The sequence below is a fragment of the Mesoplodon mirus genome (genome assembly GCF_964341445.2).
Source record: "Mesoplodon mirus genome assembly, chromosome: 10".
Taxonomy (NCBI): Eukaryota; Metazoa; Chordata; class Mammalia; order Artiodactyla; family Ziphiidae; genus Mesoplodon; species Mesoplodon mirus.
The window spans coordinates 90,700,093-90,707,646 of NC_138986.1; positions in this window are offsets into that span (position 1 = coordinate 90,700,093).

A 7,554-nucleotide genomic window follows, 5' to 3' on the forward strand; every position below is an offset into this window, starting at 1 on the left:
AGGTCTATATTTCTAGCTTTTCTCCTTTCACAAATTCTTTTTTCACAATGCATTTTCCTAGTGCCCTTACCCAGTCATACACATGTGGAATGAGATTATCTTGATATGCTAGTCCATGTTTGTAATAAGATAAAGATGTAAGAAGTACCAGTGAAAATCAATCACTAGCAATAGAACAATGCATATTACCTCATCTCTTATTTATTAACTTGGAAATATTAATTAGTGGCTAATCTCTTGGAACTAGAGTCCCACAATCAGCCAAATCTGTATATCACAGTAATATTAACTGCACAGTGTTATTTCAAATTAAGATTAGGGTGCCACACTAGTTTTATAATTTTCCATGCTTCTTTACCATGCTTTCTTTCCATACACCTCAAATGGTTTAGGTTTGTACATTATTGGAGATAATACTAACTGGACTGGCAACATTTTGAAAACTTAACCAGTTATTTAGTGACAGGAGGGAAAGAAGCAAAACCCAAAGAAACCAACAGTTGAATATTTCAAAGTTCGACCTGAAATCCAGAATTGTAGTTAACATCTACCCTGAGAAAGAAAAAGTCAAAAAGAAAACGGATGTTGGTAAGAGGAAAGCATCCCATGTTTAGAAAAAAGTGAAAGAAGTGATCTCTGTAAAATACACACAATTCATTGAAAGTTCTCCCCAAGGCCCTCTGCCTGCAGATTAGCGTATACACTTAAAATACCTTATGGAGAATCCTTTTTCCAAACAGCACCTACGGAACAGCAAAATTCTACATCACTCCTTGATTCGTACGTTAAGTAACCTCCTGAGCACCACTGACGGGGTGCTCTTACTCATGTTGCGATAACGGCCGAGACTCTTGGGGACTGGAGGAATCTCGAGCCATACAGTGCGTTAGGGTCAGCCGGTGGCCACAAGCCTTTTCCCCGGGCAGTGTTCACATTTGTGCTCTCGGTGGGACGGGAGCGCGGCGGGAACGCGCGTCGCAGGGAAGCCCGGCGCGGCTCGGGGCGCACTCGCGTGGCGAGGAAGGACGGCAGCAACGGAGCCTGCACTTTGGGCCGAGCCCTCGCCGTCCTTCCCCCGCGCCCGCGCCGTCCTTCCTCCGCGCGCGCTCGGACACCTGTGGGCCTGCCCGGCTCGCTGCGGAGGCGGTGGCTGGCAGGCTCAGCTCACTGGGGACCGAAGTCGCCCCGCCCCCGGCCACGCCCCTCCTTGAGGTCACTCTCTTTGGTCCTCCGACTGCGGAAGGAAGCGCCCGAGAGGAGGCCTAAAGCCCCACGTGGCTTAGGGTGGGGGATGGTTTTCGTCACCGTGGCGTGGCCTCTAAAAGGTTCCCCAGACCCTATGTTTGGAGCGTAATCCTAGAGCATTTTTTTCCCATGGCTTTACAGCAGTTACAGTGTGCTTTTTACTAACTTAGACGTTAAACCGGTAACAGTAACATTGTTGAGACTTGTAAATGTGTTTTGGGATCGTAATCCAAGGTCGTATTTTGTTTAAGAGTTTCCTTAAAGTTGCTTGTACCATTTAGAGTAGCAAACTGTTAAAATACATTGTAGTAAACATCTTCGCGACCCCTTTTAGGGGAAGGAAAAAAAAAAAGATCTTGGTAATAACCAAATAAATTTACTTAGTAAAAGGGTGAACAGTGCTTTGGTATCTGTACAGTAATTGTGATTCACCCAGCATCTTTCAGCACTGGCTGATCACTCTGCTTTGGGCCTAATTTAGAGCTGCTTTAAGTAATTAACATTTTGCTGTGGCTTGCCACATTTTCATCTTGCCTCTGCCAATTGAAAATGATTTTTAAAAGGGTATTTTAGAACATGATTATGCCAGGGAATTATTTGGATTGAGAATCCAAGTAAAATGGTACTTCAGTGTGCCAGGCACTGTTCTAATATTTGCAATATTTAATGTAATCCCGGCACCCACATTTTACAGATGGAGAGCCCGTAGGCAACTGATAGTTTATGTGTAATAAGCAAATGCAGACATAAATTCTTTTTTAAAGTTTCACTCTTTTCCCCACAAAAGTGGTGAAATACACCTTGCTTTTTTTCACTGAATACATATTGGAGACCTTTTCTGTGAGAACATTGGGGCCCGGCAGAGCAGCGTTGAAACCCACATGATCCGACGGGAGAGCTAGTCCAAACTTTTACCAGCAGGTCTAGGCAGCCCCGTCTAATGAAAATAGCAGTGGTAATTAGGTCGAGGGACACAGTCCTCGATCTGCTGCTTACAGATCTGTGGTAGGCAGCATTCTTGGCTTCTCAAGGCATCTGTTACAGGGGTCTGCTCATTACTCTTACTTAGTACCTACCTCACAACTGTTCGCCTAATATGAAATGACGTGATACGGTATCACCGCGGGCATTCAGTTATCGCATTTCTACAGGCTTTTTGGAGAACACCTTCCCTCAGTTGGTATGCCTTGTGACGCTAACTTGATTCAGTAGAGAAAGACTCATTGGTATCTTTTTATTTGTAAAAATTTTGAAATAGGTACACAGTAAAAAATTGTACAGAAGTTATATAGTGAAATGTTACTCTTTTTTTTTTTTTTTTTTTTTTTGCAGTACGTGGGCCTCTCACTGCTGTGGCCTCTCCCGTTGAGGACGCACAGGCTCAGCGGCCATGGCTCACGGGCCCAGCCACTCCGCGGCACGTGGGATCTTCCCGGACCGGGGCACGAACCCGTGTCCCCTGCATCGGCAGGCGGACTCTCAACCACTGCGCCACCAGGGAAGCCCTGTTACTCTCTTTTTAGTGGTTTAGAGAAAGTGTAAAAACTATACCAGGAAAATTAAGGAAACTAAAGATATTTCTGCTACTGCTCTCATGATTCCAAATCCAATACCTACCAGGATATATGCTCTCTCATTTGCTATGAAAGAAAGGATAAATAATCTTCCTCACTACTTTTTGTGAATCCACATTTTATAGGCAATATTCGTTTTTAGTATTTCTATGTCTTCATAGATAACATGGAAAGAACACTGGATTAAGAGAAGAGCTGGAGGCTGTTCCCAGCAATTGTATTTATTAGCTGTGTAATCTTGGAAAGAATCACCCTTGAGCACATTATCCTACTGTAAAATATCTAATAGCAACTATTTTACAGAACTGATCATAGGATTAAATGAGATAATGTACCTGAAGATGCAGACCATTTTTACAAACGTTAGTGCTCTTTATACTTAGAAAATAATTGTTAGCTCTTTCAAAAAGCAAGAAAAATCTGTTCAAAACATAGAGAAATTTACTTTACCAATTGTCATTATTCATCCTAATAATGAGTACTTTAATCCATTTCTTGTAAGTATTAGAACTATAGATTCACCAATACATGTGACTGTGTGACTGTGTTTGTGTGTGCGTGCGTGGGTGTGTGTGTGTTCCATAAATGGCAGGGACTTTCAAATTATGGTGTTCAGTATGATATGCTAATTGTATAGGACCTCAGAGGTCAGTATTTATTCATCCATCCATCAGACATTAATTGAGGAAATTCTCTGGCAGTCCAGTACTTAGCACTCGGCACTTTCACTGCTGTGGCCCATGTTCGATCCCTCATCGGAGAACTAAAATCCTGCAAGCTCTGCACAACCACAAACAAACAAACAAAAAACATTAATTGAGCATCTACTGTGCGCCAGATGCTTAGCTAGACACTGAGGAGACAAAAAACAATCACTGTTGCATGGTGTCTGTGGCAGAGCCCTGGAGAGGTAGGGAGAAGGGACACAAACAGTAAGCAGATGACTCCAGGGGGGCGTGAGTGCTGGAAGCAGGTAAGCCTAGGGTGCTCTTGAGCAGTCAGGAGGGACCCAGACTGGGGGATTGGATAAGGACAGCAGACAAGAGAGCTGCTCAGAGTAGAGAGGGTCTCACCTGGTTGGGTGGGAACTGTGGGAGTCGGCCAGTGGAAGGAGACCATGGAGGGTGGGTGTTTTCAATGATTGCCCTAGAAAAGAAGGTGAGAAGGAGAGTTTGCTCCTCCACAGATAGGAACAGAGAGCAAGATCCATCTGGGGTATTCACTGAGCCCTGCAAAGAACCTGTGAAGAACACCGGGGTTTCAGAGACAAATGGACCTGGGTCCAAGTCTCGCATCTATCACTTACCGAATGTGTGTCTCTGGGCAAGTTTTTTGGTCTCTGTAAGCTTCAGCTCCCTCCTCTATAAAAAGAGGATGCTAGTACCTACCGCATAAGGTTGCTCTAAGAATTAGATAAGAATCTCTCAAGTCCTGAGTGTGGTTTTTTGCACCAAGTTAGAACAATAATTGGTAGGGAATTTTTTTTTTTCCTTTTTGTTTTTACCTGGTGTGTGTATTGTATAGTGCTTTTAAAGTGAGGCAGCTCTGCTGTCAGAAAGCCTTCACTCAAATCCCTGTTGGCGCCACCACAGCTAGCGATGGGATGTTAGGCAAGTGATTTAACCTTTCTGAGCCTCAGTTTTCACATCTATAAAGTGCAGATAATAAATAATCTCTACCCTGGAGGATTGTGGTGAAGATTAAAGACAGTCAATGTAAAGTACTTAACCCAATGCCTGGCATCTGGTAAGCATCAACAACTCTAGATTGTTGTTTGTTACTCTGTTTTTTGTTATTTGAGAGTCCTCATTAGCTGGAATCTTGTCACAGAATGAAGTTTCTTTACTAAGAAGATGCCACAGTGACCTTGCTTTGAGCTCTGTGTTTAACATCCCTGCATTTTAGATTTGGTTATTAATTTCCCTATCAGATCCATTTTCAGAATCTTGAAGATGCTATGTTTTAAATATTGTAAAGTTAGAAATGGCAAAGAAAACAGTTATTTTTTAAACTAGGATTTTTAAAAATTAAAGGCGGCTTAAACAGTCACCTAATTCTGAAGTCCTGTCACAACCTTGTACTTTCTAAGATTAAATGCCCTTTATCTTTTTTAAAAAGTATTTTAATATAGTATCTTTTGAATTGCTGCTATGTCATCTCCTCTGTTTTTCCAGTACTATCTGCTTTCCATATATCTACTGGCAAGCTGTTCTTGCTGCAAAAAGAACTTTAGAGCCTTATTTTTTAAAAACACCCAACAAGCTTACATGTAATGATTGGGAAACAGCATGTCACACAGTCATACTGAAAAGGGAAAACCAGGTCTCAATAACTGGGGAACCACTATGGTAAGCTGTTAGATCATGGTTTTTTTTAGAACACACTCACTCAAAATGAAAAAAGAATCTGAAAGCCATCGTGTGAATAGAGCTGTTAACAAGCTCTCCATGAATTTGTTTTAATTAATTAATTAATTAAGTTTTGGCTGCGTTGGATCTTCGTTGCTGCGCGTGGGCTTTCTCTAGTTGCAGCGCGCGGGCTTCTCACTGCGGTGGCTTCTCTTGTTTCGGAGCATGGGCTCTAGGCGTGTGGGCTTCAGTAGTTGTGGCAAGAGGGCTTAGTTGCTCCGCGGCACGTGAGCTCTTCCTGGAACAGGGATCAAACCCGTGTCCCCTGCATTGGCAGGCAGATTCCTAACCACTGCGCCACCAGGGAAGTCCCTCTCCATGAATCTGTGTATCTGCTACCTGTGGATCCACAGCAGCATGACTGCTACTGTCCTTTTTTGGATAGTACTCTGTTGTTTCCTCACTTGATTTCATTAACTCCAGCTAAGCTGTACTGGCCTTTGCTATCAAGGTCTACAATAATAAACTCTCCAGCTGGAAGAGAGTTTATCTTCTTTTTTTCTTTTTTTTTTTTTTGGCCACGCTGCACAGCCTGTGGGATTTTAGTGCCCCGACCAGGGGCTGAACCTGGGCCCCTCAGCAGTGAGAGTGCAGAGTCCTAACCACTGGACCACCAGGGAATTCCCAAGAGTTTATTCCTGATTTGCCTTGTGCTCATGAGGCTAAAGATAACGGCTGCCCATCTTTATGGCCTCCATTTTTTGCCTTCAGTCGTAAAGTGGCAGGGATTTAAAGTGCACATCCTAGAGCCAGACTAGTTAGGTTCAAAGTCCAGCTCTGATATTTATTTAGCTATGTGACCTTTGACATATTACTCAATCTCTTTAAGTCTGTTTCTTCATCTGTAAAATGGGGATAATGTTACTTATAGAATTGTTATGAGAATTAAATAAGTTAATGTTTTTTGTTCGTTTGTTTTGTTTGTTTGTTTGCTTACTTGCTTGCTTGCTTGCTTGCCACGCCGCGTGGCTTGTCGGATCAACCAGGGATCGAACCCAGGCCCTCAGCAGTGAAAGCACTGGACCACCAGGGAATTCCCAGTTAATGTATATTTTTAATGTTCCTTACATTCTCCAAGTGTTAACTATTACCATTTTGTCTGTTTTTTAAATTATTCTATCCTCAGCACCTAAAACAGTACCTGCTCAATAATTGTGTATTAAATGAGTCAGTGAATGGATAAAGGATGAGCTGTATCCCCATGCCATCATTGACTAACTTACTCTAAAAAGGTTTCTGTAAAAAATATTTTTAGTTATAGGAAGTATGTAAAAGCTATAGGTAGAACTACTTAAAAATTTTTTTTGGTCTACATTAATTAATATGATATGCAGCAATAATGGCTGAACACTTTCCAAATTTGGTAAAGAGCAGAGTCAACCTGTTCAGTGAAACACAAGGAAGACAATAAGACCCCTCTTAGGTACATCATAGTCAAACTGCTGAAAACCAAAGATAAAGGTAAAAACTGAATGTGCTCAGAGAAAAACAGGGGAGCACATATAGGGGAGCAACGATTGAAACGGCTGTGGACAAATCATGAGAAACATGGAGGCAAAGAGATAGATGAAATGTTGTTCATCTTAAAGTGCTGAGAAAAAAAAAATCAAACCTGTTAACCCAGAATTCTATATCTTGTGAAAATATCCTTCATGAATGATGGTGATAAAATCACAATGAGATATTATCACACACACACTAAAATGGCTAAAATTAAAAAGACTGACAGTACCAATTTTTTGGTGCTCTCACATAGCTGGTGAAAATGTAAAATGGTACAATCTTTTAGGGAAAATGTTTGGCAGTTTCTTAAAAAGTTAAACTTATATCTACCATATGACTCCTTCTAGGTGTTTACTCAAGAGAAATGAAAGCATGTATCCATCCAAAGACTGGAGGCCAAATTTTCGTATCAGGTTTAATTGTAATCACCCAAAACTGAAAATAACCCAAATGTCCATCAACAGGTGACTGGATAAACAGATGATGGTATACCCATACAACAGAAAACTATTCAGCAATAAGAAAGAATAAACTATTGATAGATGCAACAACATGAATGACATTCAAAATGATTGTGCTGATTAAGGAAATGATACAAAAAAGAATACATATTGAATAACTCTTCATTGGTATAAAATTCTAGAAAATGAAAATTCATCTGTAGTGATAGCACACTAATGGTTGCTAGGGAATAGGGAGGGAGGTGGGGAGGAGAGAGAAGAGGGAATTACAAAGAGGTGTGAGGAAGCTTTTGCAAGTGATGAACCTGTTCCTTATTTTGATTGTGGTGATAGTTTCATGAGTGGATACATATGTGAAAACTT